This window comes from Gossypium arboreum, chromosome 6 (assembly GCF_025698485.1).
Source record: "Gossypium arboreum isolate Shixiya-1 chromosome 6, ASM2569848v2, whole genome shotgun sequence".
Taxonomy (NCBI): domain Eukaryota; kingdom Viridiplantae; phylum Streptophyta; class Magnoliopsida; order Malvales; family Malvaceae; genus Gossypium; species Gossypium arboreum.
Genome location: NC_069075.1, coordinates 22061943 through 22086381, shown reverse-complemented (window position 1 = coordinate 22086381; position 24439 = coordinate 22061943). Strand labels below are relative to the sequence as shown.

The 24439-nt window shown below is 32.9% G+C and overlaps 1 long non-coding RNA gene across 12 annotated transcripts; it reads left to right on the top strand.

The window, feature by feature from the left end:
• Positions 1 to 18633: 18633 nt before the first annotated feature.
• On the top strand, positions 18634 to 24201 carry LOC108486803 (uncharacterized). Of its 12 annotated transcripts, none has more exons than XR_008284066.1 (10): positions 18634 to 18794; positions 19031 to 19116; positions 19235 to 19293; positions 19404 to 20184; positions 20341 to 20382; positions 20579 to 20619; positions 20729 to 20753; positions 21311 to 21404; positions 21700 to 21808; positions 23798 to 24201. It is a non-coding gene; the product is annotated as an uncharacterized LOC108486803 (long non-coding RNA). The 12 variants fall into 12 exon arrangements; XR_008284067.1 differs by lacking the exon at positions 18634 to 18794 and adding an exon at positions 18797 to 18930; XR_008284070.1 differs by lacking the exon at positions 18634 to 18794 and having other exon boundaries at positions 18801 to 19116; positions 19404 to 19525; positions 20105 to 20184.
• The last annotated feature ends 238 nt before the right edge of the window (positions 24202 to 24439 follow it).

The following is a 24439-nucleotide window of genomic DNA, read 5'->3' as shown; positions in this document are numbered from 1 at the left end:
TACAACTCTGTAATTAGTTTAAATTTAATCTATAGTTTAAATTTGATTTTTAAATTTTCAATTATTTAGTGATAATATTTAGGATTATTTAGTGATAATATTTAGGAAAAATTTAGCTAAATTGTCTATAGCCAATTGAGCACACACTTTGCCTTTAGCATTTAATAAATTCTCTATTTTTTTTTCTCTCCTGCGTCTTTGCCATTCAATTATGCTTCTTTTGACTTCAACCTTTTGGTTTAATTGCCTTCCAAGGCCTTGCCCCTTCCCACTTTCTACAATTCCATTTAAACCATTTATTTTCAAGCATGATTTTTTCCATGATTAACTAAACCTTTTTAGTCTTAGCCCGGTTATTGCTTCAACAAAGTAATCATGAGATATGAACCCACACTAAACACTTTGCAATTCAGTATTCGCTATCTCTTTCAATTTATGGGATAGTACATATCCGTCCTTTAAAGTTGATTCAATTTCAATTCAAAAAGCGTATGTTGGGTTGGAATTGTTTGGGTACAGTTGGGAAGTTGAGTCGGTGGTGTTGTATTCAAAATCCCGCGAATAAATTGGCGTATTCAATTGGAAAAAACTAGTTAGATTCTGTCAAAGGAGACAGTGATAGGATTTAAATGACTCACACGGTTGAGGCCATTAACTCGAGTTGGGCTTTTCAGATCACAAGGTTGTCGAAGTCTTAAATTACGAGTACTTGCCACATGGTTAAAAATTTGAAAAGGGTCGATTTGCAGGTGATATCGGGATCGACTACAAGAGGAAGAGTTGGCAGTTTGAAGGATCCTCGATTGCTATAACCAACTTATTGATTGGAAGAGAAAATCTATTTCAAGGATCGATTCAAGATTGGAGTACACTAAGGCTAAGGCCAAGCTTAAAAATATTTTATTTTCTTAAATTTATTTTTACATTTTTGAATCTGTTTTTATTTTATTTTATTACACTTCAGATTTCCATATTTTATTATCTTAATCAATTTAAACCCCTCATTTTTATTTCTTTTTTCTTCAGCACTACTACGCATAGGTCGTGGGCACGACTATAGCCGCGACAGTGAATCTGGTCACAAGAAAAGGAGAAATTAGATAACTAGTCCCTATGGATTTGACCCTACTGCTCTATATTTCAATTTATTGTTATATCTGTCGTAGGAATTTATATTTAGTGGTTTTGACACCCATTACTTTCATATGTCTAAAAAGTATAAGGACTTAAAACATATTTCAACCAATATAATAATACATAATAATTAATATATAATGTACTATTATTATATATAACTAATATTATATTATATATTATAATAAAAGATATAATATTACATGATATTATAATGTCTAATCATTGATGCATATATATAAACTATTAATATATTATATACTATTTGACATGATATAACACCATATAATATAATAGGAGGGCTAACTTTCAAATGTAAGAAAAGTATAGGGACTTGGAGGGTATTTCAACAACAACAATAACAATAAATATATTATGTCCTACTTTACTATTATAATATGTGGTATAGTATTATATAATGAAATAATATATTTTATAAGTTTTAATATTTGTATAACATTATTATTTATAGATTATAATAAAAGATATAACATCAATAGTTGTGTATAATTTAGTATCTTAAAATACATGTTTATAATTATAACTTGCAATGTATAAAGTATTATTAAAAATTTATATCTTAATAAAATATTATTTTTATTAAATTAAATGTTGAATTGAACTTTAACATTTACAAATTGTATTTGGGTATTAGGTTTATTTTATTTTATACTTTGGACTTAAGATTTGAGCTATAATTATTTATTTTGAGTTTGGGTAACAATGAGTATATTATTTGGGTTTGAGCTTAGTATAATATATTTGAGTTTTTGAATAAATATTTTAGAATATAAGTATTAGGTGTATAAACTTAATGAGAAAGATTAAAATTTATTTAATTGTAAATATAATATAATAATGAACAATAAAAGATATTTTCGTTAATTCATATAATATTATAGAATAATAAATTTTACATACAATAAGCACGTTAATTATTTTATATAAAATAACTTTGTTAAATATATATAATTTATGTTTTTATAAGATAAATTTGAATTGCGTTGTTATCGTATAAAAATAAAATGAATTATTACTATAAAACCTTGATCCTCAACTGGCGGATTGAGGCGTTACATTGAAAGAAGGCTTAAACTTGATTAATTATTTTTTTAGAGGTTTTGACGTATACTCTCTAAACTGGGGCGTTAACCTAAAATTTTGAATGACAAAACAATCAAATCAGTGATGCACCGCGTAATATAAAACATAATTGAAAACGAACTTTCGACGGAAGCTTTATAAATGTTAACAATTTTACTCAAAACACAAAAGTAGCTTTTTCATATATAAAAGTTTCTATTTCATTAGTAGCATTCAAACATCATCCGATGCAGTTTGGCGTATACGTGTAAAGATAGTCTCATAAACTTTTACTCATTTAAACTTAGCATATCTCTTGGGAATAGGTGACAATTCTCATAAAATATAGATAGATCGAAAGATGTAAATTATTACAAAAGTTGGTTACAAAACAAAACTACACACCACCTGTAACAGCCTAATTTCGGTGAAATTGGAACAATAGTCTCGGGACCACAAATCTGACCGAAAATAAATTTATTTTTATTTTATTAAATGTCATGTGAAAATTTTGATAAGAAAATTTTATCGATTATGTGCTTAATTACGAGAAGGACCAAATCGCATAAAATGCAAAAGTTGAATTCTAGTAGCTATAAGGATTAAATAGCTATGGAATTCAAAATTTGAGGTCCTTATATGGTAATTAGACCATTAAATAAAGTATGTAGATATTTTGGTGTAACACCCCTTACCCATGTCCGACGCCGGAACTGGGTACGAGGCATTAACGGACTTAAATATATACATTCATGCAAAAACCGGGCCATTAAATCTCTTTTAATTTAAAACCTTTCAAACACATGCATGTCATCCCTTATTTGGGTCTACAAAGCCCAAAACATTCATCGGAATTGATTCGGGACTAAACCGAGAACTTTGAGAAGTTTCAGGAAAACTTAGAAAGTTTTCCCATGAAACAGGGTCACACGCCCGTATAGACATAGGGACACGCCCGTGTCCTCAGGCTGTGTAACTTTCTGTTTATGACATTAGCATGCACATTGAACCGCACGGCTGGGCCATACGCCCGTGTCTTCAGGCCGTGTCCTTCACACGGTTGAGACACAAGACCGTGTCTCAGCCTGTGTGGCCAACACTTAGGCTATTTTCCAAGCCTTCGTGTTACCCATAATCTCTTACAACCTTATGCACATCAAAATCGCAAATCATGGCATCATTTTAGTTATTGAACACTCTTTATTAATACAAATCCTTAACATTAACATGTCCTCTTACAAGTAATGCATCTACTCATGCAATACCAAGTCTAGATTCCTTATTTCACATTCATAAGACTTCTCATTTTGATGACCAGTTTTACCATTATACTATGGTTACCAACTTATCTATCAAGCATTCAAGTTTAATCATTATCACGTTGTGTTTATAACGTGCGATTACTACATGGCTATGACCACCTCAATTGGTCATAGAGCATACATCCAACACACATGTCATATTACTAACCATGCATGGCAAACAAACATAATCACCTTATAAACATTAGACATGACATGAATAGCTAGGCTTACAAGCCATAATCAATATGAGACATATCTCATGGCCATATACATATAACTCAATATAGCCAACACATTTGGCCAAAGCAAAATAATACATGTGAATCAACTAGATCCCTATACATGCGACTCACTTAAAATTTCTAATATATACTTCATTATTCTAAAGGTAGCGACTTGATAATGTGATGCTGCCTCCGATGATCTCCAACCCCGAGCTAACCTAAAAACACTAAAGGAAAGGAAAGGAAGGGAGTAAGATTTATAGCTTAGTAAGACTGTATGAAAATAATAAGTAATTTATCAACTTGCTTCTCATGGTAATACAACCCTATTTGCATTTTTACTCATGTTCCAGTCAAGCTGTTTTCTTGAGTCACAGTAATTAAATTATTTATATCTGGAGCTACGGAACTCCAAATTAAGTTCCGCTAATTTTTCCTGAAACTAGACTCACATATATTCTTACCATAAAATTTTCATAATTTTTGGTTAATCCAATTAGTACATTTTATTCCTTAAAGTTACCCTTTTTTGCTGTTTGACAGTTCTGACCCCTCTTCACTAAAAATTAATTATCTCATAATACGAGACTCGGATGATGTTCCCGTCTATTTCTTTTGAAAATAGACTCATTAAGAATTCTAAGAATATAAATTGTAACTCATAAATATTTTTGTAAAATTTCCAATGATTTTCTCAAATCAGAACAGGGGATTTCAAAGTCATTCTGACTCTGTCTCACAACAATTTAAATATTTTATTCAGCCTCTAACTCAATTTCCACAATTTTTGGTGGATTTTCAAAGTCAGACTATGGCTGCTATCCAAAACTGCTTTAGTGTAAATTAACGATACTAAGTTTATCACCCCAACATTGGTAAGGTTACATATTCATACATCATAAGTATAGACCTATAATTACAAGGTCATCACAAAGTCATTCTCATAAGCATGAATTACCTATTTACATCTTCACAAAATGTGCATCATAAACTGAAATCATTTCTCATGAGCTTGGCATACATGACTGTGTTACTCAACATGCTCATATTCATTCCTTACTAATCATATAACATGAATTGAATTCACATCTCATCAATTTCATGTAAGTACCGGTACCACTCACAATATGGTCATAACATTTTTCATTTAGCTTAAATTGTAACTCTTACAGTTGAACCATTTAGAAAGCTATCGGATATTCATTAAGCCTCAAACATAGGGTTGCCGATACCATGTCCTAGACATGGTCTTACACTGACTATCGAAATCGAGGCCGACACCATGTCCCAGACATGGTCTTACACTGACACATCTCGTAGCTGATGCATGTCCCAGACATGTCTTACACTGGCTTACATCTTGAGGCCGATGCATGTCCCAGACATGTTTTACACTAGCTCTTGTTTCAATGCCGATGCCATGTCCCAGACATGGTCTTACACTAGCACACAAAGAACTCGAATGTCATGGCATGAATATCTGAATTATTTCTTAAGGTTCAAACGGGAATTCTACTATCTCAATATTCATCATACATAATCATTTCCACAACCAAGTAGTTCATGCTATATCAATTTGAACACATATAATAACAATGTAGTTGTATTATTTACATACAACTTACTCGTTTCAATGGAATATCATATTCCATCAAATCTCTAAGCATTCAATCAACACATGAATGTTATTTACATTTGACATCACTTTCTCATATACAATATCATCAACATAAACTTTAACACAATCATGGCAAGATATATTTTCAAGTATAATAACAATGGCATAAATATCATTCTCATTTAATCAGACGGACTTACCTCAAATGCAATTTCAGGTAATTATTCTCTTTTTGTCTTTACCCACGCGCTTTCTCGATTTAAGCCCAAATCTCGATTTTCTTGATCTAACATGATGAAATTCACTCATTTAATCACCAAATAAATTTTGAAAATCAAAAATCACATTTTTGGCAAAATGACCATTTTGCCCCTAGACTTTCACAAAATGACCATTTTACCCTTAGGCCCGAAAATCATTTTTTATCAAATTTCTCTATTATCCAAGCCTAATCGATCAATTATTACTCTTATGAAAACCCCAAATTTCCACTATTTCACACAATTACAACCTATTTTATAACTTTTACAAAATTGCCCTTTTAGGTGTTTTCCATGAAAATCCTTCCACAAAAGTTGTTTATTACACAAAAAAGTTGTTTATTTCACAACCAAGACTCATTTTCTTCCATAAAAATTCAGCAAACAACATAAATCCTTTCATGGAAAATCCCTAGACTATCAACCATTTCACAAAATAGTCTTCCCATTAGCTAGTTCATGCTACAAGGGTCCCAAAAACAAAAAAAATCAACAAAAATGATCATCAAAATCACTTACTTGCAAGGGATGGAAGTTGCTGAAATTTTGAGCTTTTAAAACCCCTATTTTGCTAGTATTTTCGGTGGGGGAAGGAAGAAAGATGAAAAGCTGACATCTTTTTCTTTTTGTTTTATTTTAATGCCAAATAAGCTACCTAATACCCACAACTTTGACTTTTAAAACTCTTTCTCTCTATGGCCAGCCTAGCACCCTATTTAGGGTCTATTTTTATTTTAAACACCCCAAATTTTAGTTCTCTAGCTATTTAATATATTTAGCTAGCAAAATAAAACTTTTTCCCTTTACGCGATTTAGTCCTTTTTCCCAATTAAGCATGAAATCGCTAAAATTATTTCACCAAAACTTTCATGCACTCATATAATCATGCTATAACACATAAAATATCATTAAAAATAATTTCTCTGGCCCCAGAATAGTGGTTCCGAAACTACTGTTCCAACTAGGCCCAAAATCGGGCTGTTACATTTTGGTGACTCATCCATGGAAATTTAGAAAAAGGGCTAGGGCTAAATTGGAAAATGAAATAATTTAATTAATTAAAAGATGATAAAAAAAGAAATATCATCTTTTTTTTATCATATTCTTCCCCAAAAATATATGGAAACCCTAGGGGAGAGAGAAGAAACTTTCATGGCCAAATTGGGTAAGTTTCCTTGGCCTGATTTAGAAATTTTGATATTTTTCAAACCGGGATAGCTTAATCTATCTATTTGGGGGATTAATTTGAAAAGTTATCAATGTATGAAATTTGGGTCATGGATGAATATGCTGAAAATTAGAAACTTATGGTAGAAAATGAAAGGTTGTTGATAGATAAACAACTTTTACAAAGTGATTTTTGATGAAAACATGATTTAGGGACTAAAATGCAAAGTGGTGAAAATTGATGAAAAATTATAAAATTTATAGAATATATGTGATGTAAATTCTATGTTAAAATTTTGGTTAGGCTTGGAATAGGGAGTAAATTGCATGAATTTCATTTTCCGAGCCTAGGGACGAAATAGGAACTTATGAAAAAGTTAGGGGCAAAATGGTAATTTTTCTTGAGATGAAAATTTAGTCCACTTGAATATGGAATATGATAAATTGATGTTAAATTTACTTGTATAGATCCGGATAGACCAAATTCAGAGCGAGAACGAGGAAAAGAGGAAAATGTCGAATTAGTAGATTTTTCGTACACGAACATTTGTCGAGATAAGTTCGTGTAACTAAATTGCGTATTTTATATGCTTGAATTAGATGTTGTGTTTGTGAATTGTATAAGTATCTTATATGTATATGACATTGAAAATATACCTGACAAAGCCCGATCAACGATAATGCCCGATAAAGGATAAATGATAAAAATGTTACTTATATTCTTGAAATGAATGTGGAATGTGTTTACTCTAATTATATGAATGTAATGGATGTATGAAATAATCACATGCCTGATAATACCTGAAAATTTTTTAAATCTCGGTTGAATAAATGTAAAATCGATGGATATGTGATTTCCTGAAATGAATAAGGTACTGCATTTGTTGCTAACGGGATTTAGCTCGGACGAGTAATCTTATTGACCTCATTACAGAATGGATTCAGCTTGGACGGGTAATCTTGATATAAGTCCTTTCGAGCATATGTTATGGATTGGATTTAGCCCGGACGGGTAATCTAGATTAAACTCCTTAGAGCATGTCATAAAAAGGATTTAGCCTAGACTGGTAATCCTGTTGTATACATGTGTGGCTCGAGAGTGTACTGCTTGAAATAATACCTTATAGGTACCATTGAATATGAATTAATGAATCCTGATTTGTACACAACGAGTGTACTACCTGTGTATCCATGATATTTCAGATAAATTTAATGGGTAAAAGTTCTTGACATGAGAAGATAAGAATAAGAAATGAGTTATTACACATATTGACCTTAAATACATGAAAATGATGACACGTGATAATTGCTATATGGAAATAAGAAATGATGATATTGTACATGGAATTTATTTGATGAGCATGCACTACAGCAAAACAGGTTTTTAGCGGTATTTTTAGCGGCGTTTGAATGAAAAATGCTGCTAAAGAACGAGCATTAGCAGCGCTTTTCAAAAAACGCCACTAAAGAACGAACATTAGCGGCACTTTTTAAAAAACGCTGCTATATTTTTAAAAAAATGCCACAATACTTATGCTCAACGCTGTCGTTTTAACTGAGCTTCAGCGACTTTAGCGGCGTTTTTTGAAAAGTGTCGCTAAAGATTAAGTATTTGCAGCGCTTTTTAAAAAACGCCGCTAATGCTTGATCTTTAGCGGAGCTTTTCAAAAAACGCCGCAAAAAATTTAACACAACGCCGTCGTTTTGTATTGAGCCTTTAGTGGCTTTAGCAGCGCTTTTAAAAAACGCCGCAAAAGAATTTTGAAAAATGTCGTCGTTTTGTATTAAGCTTTTAGTGGCTTTAGCGGTGCTTTTGTAAAAACACAGCTATAGGTCGAGTTTTAGTGGTGCTTTTTGAAAAACGCCGCAAAACATTTCATCCGTCTATTTATAGTTTAACTGGTTTATTTATATTAAAATACAATTTATTTTTAATTGGATATTTAAATTCTTCAGAAAAAATAATGACACGTAAAAAAAATTTGAAAGTAAAAACATAGAAAAATATTTGTTAAAAATGAAAAAAATGAAAATACTATTATTTAAAATAAATTTAAAGATTTTTTGTATATGACTGAATGTTTTTTAATCTATATGTTAAATATTTTAAGGTTTATGGATTATGAGTTTAGGAATTATGGTTTATGGTTTAAGAGTTGGGGTTTAAGGCTTAGGGGTTAGGGGTTAAGTGTAAGGTTTTTAGGGTTTAGAGATTATGTTTATGATTTAAGGTTTAGGGGGTTTAGAATTTAAGGTTTAATGTCTATGGTTTGGGGTTTTAGGGTTTATGATATAATGTTTATTAATTTGTGATTGGAATTTTGATTTTAGGGTTTATGGTTTAGAGTTTAGGGTTTATGATTTATTGTTTTATAGTTAGGATCTTAGTACTGTTCATGATTTTAAGGGTTAGGATATTAAAGTTTAAGGGTTAGGGTTTTTGATAAAGTGACAAAAAATTAATTTATTTTAGGGTTTAGGTAAGCAATAAGATTCTTTTTTAATTACTTTTGTCCCTTGTAATACATATATATTTAGGGTTTATGGTATAGGTTTATGGTCTATGATTTATGGTTTGGAGTTTGGGGTTTGGTGTTTGAGGTTTATTTTTAGTGTTTAGGGTAAATATGATGAACCCTTAACTTGTGTATCTTGGATTTTTTATAACATAAACCTAAATAAGATAAATATAAGTTATTATTTTTAAAAATATATATCAAAATGGGTTAAATCCCAAAAGCATACATGAACAATGGTTTAGTGTGCAATTGTATACATGAACTTTAATTTGATCCAATTCTTGTAAATTATTATCACAATTATTGATATAAAAATATTTATATTTACTCAATATAAAAATATATTGATGTATTTAATTTTTAAAATGTGTATGATTAAATCAAAATTAAAGTTTCAACTATACATTTAAACCACAATTAAAATTTTAGTCTACAATTACACATTAAACCGAAATTCATATATAATTCGAGATGTATCTCTATCAAAATTTAGGTGTATACATTTAATTAAATGCCATTTATATAAAAATCTAAACAACTAATACAGACCATACTTAAAAGAATAATTCTTGTATTGTTGTGTTATTTTGTATTTTTTAATTCTTCGATTTCATTTTATTTCATTAAAGTTTCCTTTTCTATTTTATATGATAATTTAAAACTATAAAAATCTTCAAAAAAATTTAAAATTAAAAATAAAAAATAAAAATAAAAATAAAACTTAAAAATTTAATATTAAATATTTTAATCTATATTTCAGTTAAAAAGTTTAATATTCAAAATTAAAAAATTCTAAAAATAATAATTTCAGCACAAAATTTTTTAAAAAATAGAAAAATTATTTTACCCCAAAAAAAGGGAAATCAAAATCCCTCTCACTCCCAAGAAAATAACTTTTGGTTACCTGCTCGTTATTCCCTCTTTTTCTCATCTATGTCGCTCGCACTAAATCCCCAAATAAAATTTAGCTACTCTTCTTCTCTCGATCTGAAACAAAAGAAAATAAGAAACTGAAAAAAAGCACAAAATGTTTTTAGACGCAAAGCAGAGCGAAGAACTGTGTGAGCGAATTGGCAGGAAAAAGCTTACAAAAAGGTATGAAATGGCAGAATATGCTTTCTGCTTTAGGGCTCTTTATTGAAGCTAATTTGCAATGTGTCTGATAGCACCGGTAGTGATAGTGGTAGTGTGGCTGTTCCCAGGGGTCTATCTATGCCAAGCCACCATTGAGCCCAGGTACCTACAGATGCATTTCTTCAAGTTTCCTGACTCTCTTTTCTGCTTTGCTGTGTTGAAAAAATACAAACAAAACAAAACAAAACCACCCCCAGCTACTTTCTTCTACACTTTCCTTTAACTTCATCCATCTCTCTTTCCCTTCTCCATTATACACCCTTCTTTTGACTTTTCTGTGCTTTCTTTTGAGGTAAAAACAAGGGAAGGTAATCTTCTTTGTGAAGTTCACTTTGGGTTTTCTTTTTGGTTTAGGTAATGGCGCTAAAGCTCGATGGCATAGATGTTTCGGGGTTTAAATTCCTCTTCTCATTGGCGGTCATGTATGGTATCTGTAGGAATATTCTGTAAATATTTTTGGAATATTTTGTAGATATTAAAATCCCTTATTTTAAGGGATCATATCTCCTATTTAGTATCTTTCCTAACTTAGAGTTTCCTAAAGTAGTGTCATAGGTTGTATATAAAACTCGATTTATGTTCTATTTAGTATAAAACACTCGATTTCTACATGGTATCGCTTAGGTTACGATTTCTTTTTCAACCTAGACCATGTCCAAACTCCTTCTCCTACTTGGAGATTACTTCAAATCCGAAAATTTTTCGGTTCCGATGCTCCATCGATTCGTCTAGTTCGACTATCACCGCCATCGATTGAATGGCAACAATTTTCTTGAATGGTCCCAATCGGTTAAGATTTTTCTCTTGGGCGAGAAAGATTGGACTACGTTCTTGGTGAAATCAAGAAGCCTCATCAGAATCGATGCTGGTTTTGCTAAGTGGATGCATGACAATGGTCGTTATGACTTGGCTCCTTAATTCCATGACCTCGAGTATAAGCGAAACTTTCTTCTTTACACCACGTACCGCTGAAATTTGGAGTGCAATCATGAAACCTACTCTAGAACGGATAACATTGCTAAATTATATCATGTTGAAGATCAAGCACCACCCTTAAACAAGGAACCATGCTCATTACTCTCTACTACAATACCCTTATCGCTCTTTGGCAACAATTAGATTTGTATGCACATTATGATTGGGTAGATCCAAGAGATGTTGCTCTTTATCAGCAAATTGTTACTCAACGAAGACTTTTTCAATTTCTCCAAGGCTTAAATAAAGACCTAGACGAGGTTCGCGGCAGGGTCCTGGCTATTTCTCCTCTTCCCTCCCTTCGAGAGGCTTTCTCTATGGTCAAGAAGGAAGAAAGCCGAAGGCGTGTGATGCTGTCTGATGAACCATATTCCACTTCTGAAAGATCTGCCTTACTGACCCATCAATCATCTCCCTCTTCCAAACGGGGGAGACCTTGGTGTAATCATTGCAAAAAGCCCGGCCACTCTAAGGAGAAGTGTTGGAAGCTTCATGGTAAGCCTCAGGACTGGAAGTCCAAGCACTATCGAGATAATAAATCAAGCCTTGTTGCCACCTTTGTCACTAGTTTCACTAAAGAACAGATTGCTGAACTTCAAAAACTATTTGGAAAGTTTCAGGGGTCTTGTGAGGGTAATCTGGTCATAAAAGATCCAGATGGTAACCTTTCTTCTACTACATTTTTCTCCTCCCAGTTGACTCCTAATTGGATCCTCGATTCTGGTGCTACGGATCATATGACTGGTAACAAGGCATTGTTTCACAATTTTTTCCATACCTTTGGTAAAGTCACAAAACGGTGATGGTACCTTGTGCAAAATAGAGGACATGGCAATCGTTATTCTCAATGAACAGATTGCACTTAAAAATGTTCTCTTTGTACCAAATCTGGCGTGTAATCTCATCTCTGTTAGTAAATTGTCCACAGACTTGCACTGCTCTGTAATTTTTAATGATCGTGATTGTACTTTGCAGGCACTGAACTCGAAGTAGATGATTAGTAAGGCTAGCTTGCATAATGGTCTCTACATCCTCCCTACCTCTCCTAAAATCGAGATCTCCAAGTCATTTAACACTTTAGGAAAAGTTGATACTGTTATGTTATGGCACTTTCGTTTAGGCCATCCTAGTTTCCAATACCTTGCAAAATTGTTTCCTGCTCTATTCATTAATAAAAGGCCTAATTCTTTTTCTTGCAAAGTTTGCTCTCTTGCCAAACATACTAAATCATCTTATTTTCCTTCTACATACAAGCCTTCTTACCCTTTTGCTTTGATCCATAGTGATATTTGGGGCCCTTCTCGGGTGAAGAATGCTGATAATTGTAAGTGGTTTATCACTTTTATTGATGATCACAAAGAGATAACTTGGACTTATTTGTGAAAGATAAATTTGAAACTGCTAGTGTTTTGTGCAATTTTATAACATGGTTCTCACTCAATTTGGGTCTAAAATCCAGCTCTTTAAATCGATAATGGCGTGAATTTTTGCTAGGTCTTTAGGTGATTTTTTAAGGAAAAGGGCATAGTTCGATTAGTTCTTGTGTTGGAACCCCACAACAAAACGGCATTGCCGAAAGAAAAATAGGCACCTTCTTGAAGTTACTCGTTCTCTTCTATTTACCACTAATGTTCCTAAATATTTGTGGGGAAGCCTTATTAATCGCCACATATTTAATCAATCGGATGCCTAGTAAGGTTTTAAAATTTCAAACGCCTCAATCTATATTTTTGCAAAGACTTTCCTCATTTTAAGCCTATCTCCTCCATTCGCCACTTAAGATTTTTGGCTGCATTGTTTTTATCCAAAATATTGCTCCTAATAAGTCCAAGTTAGATCCTAAGTCTTTAAAATGTGTATTGGTTGGGTATTCTTCACTTAAGAAGGGTTATAAATGCTATCATCCTCCTTCTAAACGATTTTTCACCACTATGGATATAACATTTTATGAGCAGGATTCCTATTTCACTCAGGCTGAAATTCAAGGGGAAACATGGAGTGATTTTCAGCCATAACAGGTATCTCCTCCTAATCTTCATTCTCAACCTTCAGAATTGCCATCTTGTTCGCCATTACCTGCAGATCTGTCACCTGTGAATGCTCCCATTGATTCTCCTGTAGTACCTATGACTAATTCACCTACACCCACTTTAAACACTCTTCCGAAAATACACCTACTCCAATTGACATCTTCAAAAATACCACCACCCAAACAACTTCGTGTCTACACAAGAAAAAGAAGACATATCCACGAGACTGTTTTGCAATCGATTCTTGCCGAGAATTGGATTTGGGTCCATTCTTAAAATGAAAGAAGAAATCAAGAAGTCCACTACTCTAGATGACTTTCCTATTGCTATTAGAAAAGGGGTTAGACAAAGGCACCAAGCATCCTATTGAAAAATTTATCGGTTATAATTCATTGATGCCGTCTTTTCAAGCATTTATAGCAACTTTGGATAAAGAACGAGTTCCCACAAGCATAGTTGAAGCTCTAAAGGATCCAAAATGGAGAAGGGTCATGAAGAGGAAATTTGTGCACTAGAGAAAATGCTACTTGGACCATTACTGACCTTCCTCAAGGAAAAAAGGTCATCTGCTGTAAATGGATCTTTCTGTAAAGTATAACTCCAATGGCGATCCAACGATACAAAGCTAGACTAGTGGCCAGAGGTTTCACGCAAACATATGGGATAGACTTCACAGAAACTTTTGCACCTGTGGCAAAGCTTAACACTATTCGAGTACTCCTAAGTTTGGCTGTAAATTGTGATTGGAAATTACACCAACTTGATGTAAAAAATGCATTTCTTAATGGCAAGCTTGAGGAAGAAGTCTATATGCAATTGCCACCTGGCTCAAAGTCTATTGAAGGTAGCAACAAGGTTAGCAAGCTCAACAAGTCTCTATACGGGTTAAAACAATCACCCAGAGCTTGGTTCGAGAGGTTCACTAAAGTCATTCTTCAAAATGGCTACAAGCAGTCCCTTGCCGATCATACGCTTTTCATCAAGGTAACTTCTACAAATAAGAAAGCTATCCTAATTGTGTATGTGGATGACATCATTCTTACTGGAGATGATGAGGAAGAGATTAGCAATTTGAAGAAGTTGTTAAATAGGGAATTCGAAACCAAGGACTTGGGAAAGCTAAGGTATTTCCTAGGAATGGAGGTGGCAAGATCAAAAGAAGGACTTGTGATCAACCAGAGAAAGTATGTACTTGATTTACTCAAAGAAACCGGTTTTCTTGGTCGTAAGCCACTGATACACCAATGGAGGCAAACTTGAGATTCAATAAAGAAGATGAGTCCTTAGTAGACAGAGAGAAATTTCAAAGGTTAGTTGGGAAACTAATCTACTTATCCTTGACAAGGCCGATATAACTTTTCCGTAAATGTGATAAGTCAACACATGACTAATCCTCTTGAAGAGCATATGGCGTGACAAATAGAATTCTCAAGTACTTGAAGAAAACTCCAGACACGGCTTAATGTTTAAGAAGACACAAGATGAACTGTTAAGATTTTTACAGACTCTAGTTGGGCTGGAGATCTCACTAAAAGAAGATCCACTAGTGGGTACTGAACTTTTGTTTGGGGTAACCTTACAACTTGGAGAAGTAAGAAACAATCTGTTGTTTCAAGAAGTAGTCTTGAAGTGAATTTAGAGCACTAGCTTTGGGGATATGCGAAGGAATTTGGCTACTTAAATTACTAAAAGAACTTGGCACAAATCAGGAGGATCACTTTGAAGTTTTATGTGATAATCAATCGCCATTCAGATTGCCAAGAACCCAGCTTCAACATGACCGAACAAAGCATGTTGAAATTGATAGGCATTTTATTGCTGATCAAGTCAACAAAAAGACAGCCACTCTTTCTTACATTCCTTCAGAAGGACAGATTGCAGACATTCTTACCAAGGCTTTGCCAAAACCAATGTTTAATAAATTCTTATTCAAGCTGGGATTATACAATGTATATTCTCCAGCTTGAGGGGGAGTGTAGGAATATTCTGTAAATATTTTAGGAATATTTTGTAGATATTTTTTTTATTAAAATCCCTTATTTTAAGGGATCATATCTCCTATTTAGTATCTTTCCTAACTTAGAGTTTCCTAAAGTAGTGCCATAGGTTGTATATAAAAACTCTAATTTATGTTCTATTTAGTATAAAATACTCTGATTTCTACAGTATCATGTCCATCCTTGTTCACTCCGTAATGTCAACCAAGTTCATCACGCCTTTGGGGATCGACGCGCCTCTCGATCATTTCTCTGAAGCCAGAGCTATCGAGCATGTTCGAGTCTGTAACATCCCATCCCCGATACCGTCGCCAGAGTCGGACACGAGGGGTTCTAAGACCAACTCTCATGTGTCACACAGACTATTTTTCACATTTCCAGCCTAGCTGGCAAACTGCGTCACCGTCGCCTTAAAAATCATATCTCGAGTTTCAAAACTCGGAAACTGGTTTCGTAAATTTTCCCTGAATTTAGACTCATATACCCATCCATGGATTTATTTTTAGAAGGTTTGGTTGGGCCAATTGGTACAGTTTATTAGTTAAAGTCACCCATGTTACAGGGATCGACTGCTCTGACCTTCGCGCGTTACAACTTGGATATCTCTCTGTACAGGGCTTTAATACTGGTGCCGTTTGTTTATAATGAAACTAGACTCAAAATGGAATCTGTACATATAAGGCATGACTCCTAATTCTTTCTGGATAATTTATGGTAAATTTTCAAAGTCGCGACAGGGGACCCAGAAACCGTTCTGGCCCTGTCTCACGAGAACTTTAATATTTCTCAGTATACTGCTCATATGGTCGTTTTGTTTCGTCCATATAAAATAGATTCATCAAGGTTCAGTTACATAATTTAATCACTATTTAATTCTACTTCTACTATTTTTAGTGATTTTTCAATCTCATCTCACTGCTGCTGTCCGCAACAGTTACTGCAGTAGACTATGCCAATTTCATGAATTTTCCCTTGGCCTTAATCATCCATCATACATGACACAAATTATGGCCACCTTATCAAAATTAGAGTTTCTAAGACTCGTGGCTATAGGTTCTAGCATCCCACTCGACGACCACATAGGCCATTTTCACATGGCTTAAAGTTTACAACCCACAATTCGACAAAATATAATAGCCTATACATGCCAAATGTTCTTCAACAACAAAAACAATACCACAAGATTTCAGCCGGTGTGATGACTCCAACGACGGCCCCGATCACGCAAACAATACGAGTCCGAGAGACCTAAAATGGGTGACAAGAAAACACCGAGTGAGTTTACAACTCGAGAAGTCATAAGCATTCATTAATCCACCGATAAAGTTACTACTACATGTACAACAAATGAGGCTAGGTACTCGTCCATATCGAGTCTATACCATAATACCTCGGACCTTTCGGTCCAATCTCGTACCAAGTCATACATCCACATTTCATATTCTACACAACAAGATAATCAAACATTTTTACACATTAACTCATTTTCCAGCACAACCATACAATTTCAATCATCACATAGATTTAAGGCTTACCAAATTCAACCCCAAGCATGAACGTATTCTCTATTCGTCATGAGCTCGAGGTACTTACCCGATTCGCTGTCCGGATTAACTCGATAATGTCGCACACTCAGTGCCAAGTGTAATACAAGAGCATATAGTGAATCCGCACACTTAGTGCTATATATTTTCAGCTCGCACACTTAGTGCTATAGAATCAAACTCGCACACTTAGTGCTGTACAATTTAAACCCGCACACTTAGTGCCAATCTTGTCACCGTGTCCATTTATACCCGCACACTTAGTGCCGTGACCAATACCTTATGCATTTTGCTGCCTTTATACATTCAACAATGGCATCATTCCATACACATACATTTTCATTTACACATCAATTCATTAAACACAATTGCATATATATTATGATCATTTAAATCAACACCAAATATATGCTTAATGACTTACCTTGTGTTAGGTAAAATAGTTCCAAATCGGCTACTCGATGACCTTCGATTTCCCTTGTTGGACGCCTCCTTTAAGATCTTGAGCTAAATCAAACAAATTTACTTCTCAATCGACACACATACACACGGCAACCATATACATTTCAAAGGTCAATTTATTCGTATCATTTGTCCATATATTAGCTTTTAACGCATTTGGTCACTAGGGCGACCATATTTAACTTTCAAGCATTCATTTCTAATTTTAGTTAAACAATGCCGAATGCCATTAGCTACTAATGACACACACACACACATATAAGCACATTTAGCATTTGATACATTCGGCCTTAGCATAATTTCATTAAGGGTCCCCATTAGCCACTTCACTCATCAATTATCTCAACTACTTGATAATCCATACTTATCATGCTAGCCGAATATTTCTTATTCAAGTTCATCATCTTCATATTCGGCACTAACATCACAATCTCATAATATGGCCGAATGCTCCTCTTAAACTATTGTTCATCTAGATTTAGCATGAAACAACAATCATCACCCTTGTTAGTTACCCTAGCCGAAAAACTCACTTATTCAAAAACCAAGATTTCAACATGGGTTACCTAAAGAACTTGATAACTAGTTCAAATTTCATCCATCTAACTTACTAATCAAATGTGTACAACATTTCCACCATCTTCTTTAACATCTACCGTGGTAAACGTTCATATCACCATAATTTTTCAAAGATTTGGCATGGTTAAATAAGGGCTTAGAATCTAGCTTAAAACCATGCTAAGATTTAAAGAGCTAACTTGAATTCTTACCTTAATTTCCAGCTCAAGGTGGCTGAATTTCTTCCTCTTTTCCTCTTCTACACGGCTAAGAAGAACCAAAGTATGAAGCCTTTTCCTTCTCCCCTTTTTTTTTTCGGTCATGCATGAGAATGATGGACACATTTTTTTCTTTGTTTTCTTCCTTTAATTTTTCATTAGTTTATTTCCCATGCTTCTTTTTTTATTCCTCCTTACATAATCCATTAGCTAGACATGTTTGAAACATGTTTCCCTTGCCCATAACTTGTCATGGTCAACACTTATCCAAAATAAATGGAGTATTTGACATGCAACTCCATTTATTTTACTTCATTCTTTATTAACCTCTTAAAATAGCCACATATATTTAAATCCTTCACATGAGTCCTTTTTCTTTCAATTCACAATCAAATTAACTAAATCAAAGAATTCAAAATTCACACATGTATTTTCACATATTCTAGACAATAAATATTACGTTTGAACATGTCGGTGACTCGGTTTAGCGGTCCCGAAACCACTTCCCGACTAGGGTTAAATTAGGGATGTCACAGAGTCTTAGCACATGAAATCGATGGTCGTCAAGTGCGACGGCTTATCTCTTTTAGCTTTCTTTCCATCATGTCCTATACTTTTTTCTTTTTTTTTTCCTTTCAATTTTACTGGATAGCTTTAAATCATTACTATTCTTATTAGTTTATTCTCATTGCTTAGATTGAAGGTAACCTCTGGGGTAGCTGAAATGGAAGAAAAATTCAAATTTATTGCTGTGCTAGAGTAGGACTTTATGTTAGTGATTATGGGTTTTCGTTGTTCAATAGGAAGGGCGTCAGGGTTTGAGAGAAGCAGCAGAGTATATTAAGGCACAGTTGGAAAGGTTGAAGGAGAGAGCTGGGTCAAATTTCAGGTTTGTATACACTTGTTTTAAGGCTGAATTGTTTTGTTTCAAATTGGGTTTTTATATTTTTCATTAATTTTGGTCAAAGTTTTTGGCTTTAACTTCATTTAATTTCTTTAATTTGCAGGATTGAGATTGAAGAGAATGTTGTTGGTGGGTCATTCAATATGATGTTCTTAGGCCATGGTATATCATTTAGTTATAGAAATCATACAAATATTTTGGTGAGGTAAATCTCTGAAACTAAATAGGGTTCCTTTGATTTTGATTTATATTGTTTTCTATCATTTGATTAGGATTGCCAACTCCTACTTTTGATGTGCCAATTTCACCAAAGAAGGCTCTCCGTGCTGCAATGCTGAAACGTCGTTTTGCAGACACTATTCTGAAAGCTCAGAAGAAGGCACTACTGGATCATGTAAAGTTTTATTTTGACTGCTAACAACGAAAAGGTCTTCTAATACTCTCATCAAATGGAATTAAAAAGATGAAGTGAAGCTCTCTATCAAATAACTTGTTCACTTAAATTCTTTTACTTGCCATTATAGATTTTAAACTGCTTTAATCTATGAACTGTTAAAAAACTTAGCTTGTTTTCTTACTTGTGTCTACCATTTCAATCTTATCAGGATGATGCAATATGTGCCTTCCTATACGATAATAAATTTGAAACCAAATTCCACAGTTTTGCTTTCTTTCATGTTTGATGTGCTAGTGTGTTTATATCTTTAGGTTATCCTTGAATGAAAGAAATGAAATGATTTGTTTGGTTGGCTTGATATATATCTATATTTAATGGTAATTTGAGATATGTTTTGAGTGATTAGGAATATTAGTCCTTCTAGTGCATGCAGGGACCAGTTCCTATTAGTAGTAGTAGTTTTAAGTTGGTTAAGTATTTGTGAGGCAATAGTGTGCCTTGAGATCTTATAGATGATGATTGAACCTTCACAAAAAAAGGCAAAGATTGAAGCTTAAATCTTAGTTACTGAAGCAGCAGCAAAAATGAAGGCAGAGGTTAAGCTGAAAAAGCAACGGGAAAGAGAAAGAGAAGCTGCTCGAATTGCATTACAAAAGGTTTTTATCATTTTCCTGTGTTTTCTTTTTTTTCCTTATTATGTTTATATAGTGGAGGGTTTTAGAGGCTAGAACACTGTAATACCATATAGTAAATACAAAATATGAAACAGAGCATCAGCTAATGCCATTAGTTTTGCCTTGCTGGTTTTTCAGATGGAGAAAACAGTGGAGATTGAGAAGAACCTAGAGATTGAAGTATGTCAACTGTTTTAAACAGATCTTAAATTTTTAAGCTCTGCAAACGAGATTGACAATATATCTTAATTTCTCTTGCAATTTTTTTTAAAAAAATTCACTGTCAGAAAGATAAAATTTTCTTACTTTAATGACTGTTTTTTTCATTGATAATATTAGGTATAATTTTGTGTGATATTTTTTTTTATTTTCCCAGCTTGTGCAGATGGACTTTGTGCAGAAAAGAAGATGCATCAGGTATGTATAGTTTGTGCTAATTTCGTGACTAATTTTTCCAACATTCTTTGTCTAAATTAGGGGTATAGTCAAGCAAAAATGTCTTAAGATCTTTCTCTTGTATTAACAGAAAAAATCCAATCGAAGCTGCAGAGGTTAAAGATGAAACTCAAAAGATACTTTTTCCCCTTTGGAATCCAACACTATAGATATTGTACTGAAAGATAACTGCGACATTTTTTCATTTTTTTTCATGAGGAAAGGATTAATGGTTAGTGGCAGAACCAATGCCAATTTTTAGTTTTGATTAAGATATCTTTCTTTCTTCTATTAGGAAGAAATTTTTGTGATTTTATTGGTGTTCATGTGAAGAGATGCATATTATTATCATAAATAACCAAAGGTAAAATATCATCTTTCATGAAAGAGTTAAAAGATATTCAAATTAATCATTTTTCTTCAAGTTTTTGCTTTGTTGTGAGAATGTAATAAGATGCTTTTACATTATTTTTATTCTTCCATTATGCTTTAAATGTCTTTTATCATTTTTTTTGTATAAATATTTAAATTAGTATCTTGTTTTAATTGGTTTTTTATATACTAACAAGGAAAAAAGTTTCAATTTGCATATACATATGATTTGAATGATTGTTTTTTTTAATGTTTGTGCAAATGAATTGATGCTCTTGCATGTTTACTTATTGATAACCAGGGATCTCTTTTTTGGAGGATTAACGTGGTTACCACTACGCTATGCGTATTGCCTGTCAGTTGTTAGCTACTTGACGTGTAGGCGATAATACAGGGTTGTGAATGACTCAATTCTGCTTTAAGTTTACTACGCTTTTTAATATGTATTTATGATCTAAAATTTAAATAATTCATTTGGATGAACAACTTATTATAGTGCCTGAAATGGTGTCAAGAGGCATGCTTCTTTTCTTTTCTTTTTAATATTAAAATTTGTCCATTTATTCTGTCAGTTAGAGCATATTAAACAATATAAATATATATACATGGATATGTGTGTGTGTGTGTGTGTCCCTTCTGTTAAATTCTTCGTTATGTATTTAATAAAGTCAATTTTGTGTCTGGCTGCAGGCATTAGTGATAATAAGATATATCATTATCACTTAAAACTTGGAGGAAGTGTTTCTACCAGAAGGCTGACTAGGCTACCTTCAATTCCTAAGAATGATGCAAAGTTCAGGTATGCGCCATAAACATTTCTCTGATCTTAGGTTATACAAAACATTATGATCTTATTTTTTTGTTTATTTATATATTAAAAAAAAACTAATATTGCTATGCTACCACCGGTCCTCTAGTGGATACTAATAGTAATAAAAAAAGGGGAAAAAGAACAAAGCTATTCCATATTTTGCAGATGAATATGGTGTCACCCATGGATCTACAACATCTATTCTTAACTTTGTTTTTTTAAATATATTGTTGTTTTTCTTTTTTGGTGTGTGTTGTCTGTATGGCTGTAGGAAAAATGGTAATCATAGTTCATAGATGACTTTGATCCAAGCAAGCATTGATAACTTCTACTTTTGTATTTAGATTGATAATTGAGTTTGCTCTTGTTTAAATTGTTTGTTCTCTTTATCTCTGACTGTCGTCTTGTTAATTTTGTTCCTTTTAAATAGATTTGACATTTTTCCTTGTTGTAAGAAAGAAAAAGAAATATGACCTTTTAATGGACATGTGCATGTTCTTGATGTGTTTGTTTGCAGGCTTACATGCATCTGTTTGCATGTTTATATTCATATCTCTGCTGCTACTGTGTCATCATACTTATGTTTCAAATGGCATTTAGTCAACATAATCAATTACCAGTATCTTACTTGTAGTAAAATAATCAGTTTAATGTTGTCGTAAATTAAAAACAAAACTATTTAGGTTTTGATAACTTCAATGAATCAATAACTCTTGGTTTGGTTAAGTTTCATTATATTCATTTAATTTTAATAATAATTATTTGTAATTTTACCTTTTTATTAAATATTTTATAATAAAAATCTTATATAATTTTTTTTAATTTTTTAATAAACTGCTTACTACCCTCAATTTCTAAAGTAAAATGTTTGAAGTATATTTTATAATTTTTAATGAAGCAATTTCAGGCTCTAATTAACCTGCTAGTGCATCACTAATGAAGTGTTTAGTTGCTGGAAATTGAGATGTTAATTGAGGTGTATAAATGTTGGTAATTGAGATGTTAAAGTGCAGCAAATTGAAGTGTTTAAATGCTGTAAATTGAAGTGTTAAAGTGCTGCAAATTGAAGTGTTAAATGCTGTAAATTGAATTATTTAAATGCTGTAAATTGAAGTGCTTAAATGTTGTAAATTGAAGTGTTTAAGTACTGCAAATTGAAGTGTTTAGTTGCTGGAAATTGAGATGCTTTATCGCTGTAATTGAGGTGTATAAATGTAGTTAATTGAGATGTTAAAGTGCTGCAAATTGAAGTGTTAAAGTGCTGCAAATTGAAGTGTTAAATGTTGTAAATTGAAGTGTTTAAATGCTGTAAATTGAAGTGCTTAAATGTTGTAAATTGAAGTGTTTAAGTACTGCAAATTGAAGTGTTTAGTTGCTGGAAATTGAGATGTTTTATCGCTGTAATTGAGGTGTATAAATGTTGTTAATTAAGATGTTAAATTGCTGCAAATTGAAGTGTTAAAGTGCTGCAAATTGAAGTGTTTAAATGCTGTAAATTGAAGTGTTTAAATGTTGTAAATTGAAGTATTTAAGTACTGCAAATTGAAGTGTTTAGTTGCTGGAAATTGAGATGTTTTATCGCTGTAATTGAGGTGTATAAATATTGTTAATTGAGATGTTAAAGTGCTGCACATTGAAGTGTTTGAATGTTGTAAATTGAAGTGTTTAAATGTTTTCAATTGAAGTGTTTAAGTACTACAAATTGAAGTGTTTAGTTGCTAGAAATTGAGATGTTTTAACGCTGTAATTGAGGAGTATAAATGTTGTTAATTGAGATATTAAAGTGCTACAAATTGAAATGTTTAATTGTTGTAAATTGAAGTGTTAAAGTGCTGCAAATTGAATTGTTTAAATGTTGTAAATTGAAGTTTTTAAGTACTGCAAATGAATTGTTTAGTTGCTAAAATTTAGTTTATGTGCCATGTGATGATTGTGTTTTAAAATTTAACTTGTTTTAGTTCCTTACATTCTTACAAGATTCACATTCAAGGAGCAAGAAACATCGCAGCAACTCATTGGGATCGAGCGTCAGAATTCAGAATCAAGCGACACACAAGAGCTATATTTGGAGCTTAGACTGCACTGTAATCAGTAAATTTTTTCTGCCACTTTAAATGCACGCTCATGGAATTGCATTTTATGCTTTCCTAGAATTGTAAGTTCAAATAAGGTGTTGATCTTGCAATTCATACATACCACTTGAGCAAGTTGATATGAACTAGTTTGAATTTTAAAGGAATCTTATGTAAGCAAAGGCAATTTGACTTGCTGCATGAGATATAGTGAAAAACATTGATCTTATTGTTTATGAATTTCCAAAGAATGGAGTGATGTATGTATTGATAATAACATTTTTAAAGGATTTGCTTAAGCAGGTGAAAGGATGAGAATGGATTTATGGCGTTCTTATAATATTTTAATTTCTTTTTTATTTTTTATGACCTTTAAAAAATGACTTTTAGTGGCGTTTTTGGAAAAGTGTCGCTAAAAGTCAAATTCTTTAGCGTCGTTTTTGGAAAAGCAACATTAAAAGTCAAATTCTTTAGCGGCGTTTGTGGAGAAAGCGTCGCTAAAGGTCATGTTCTTTAGCGGCGTTTGCGGGAAAAGCGTTGTTAAAGG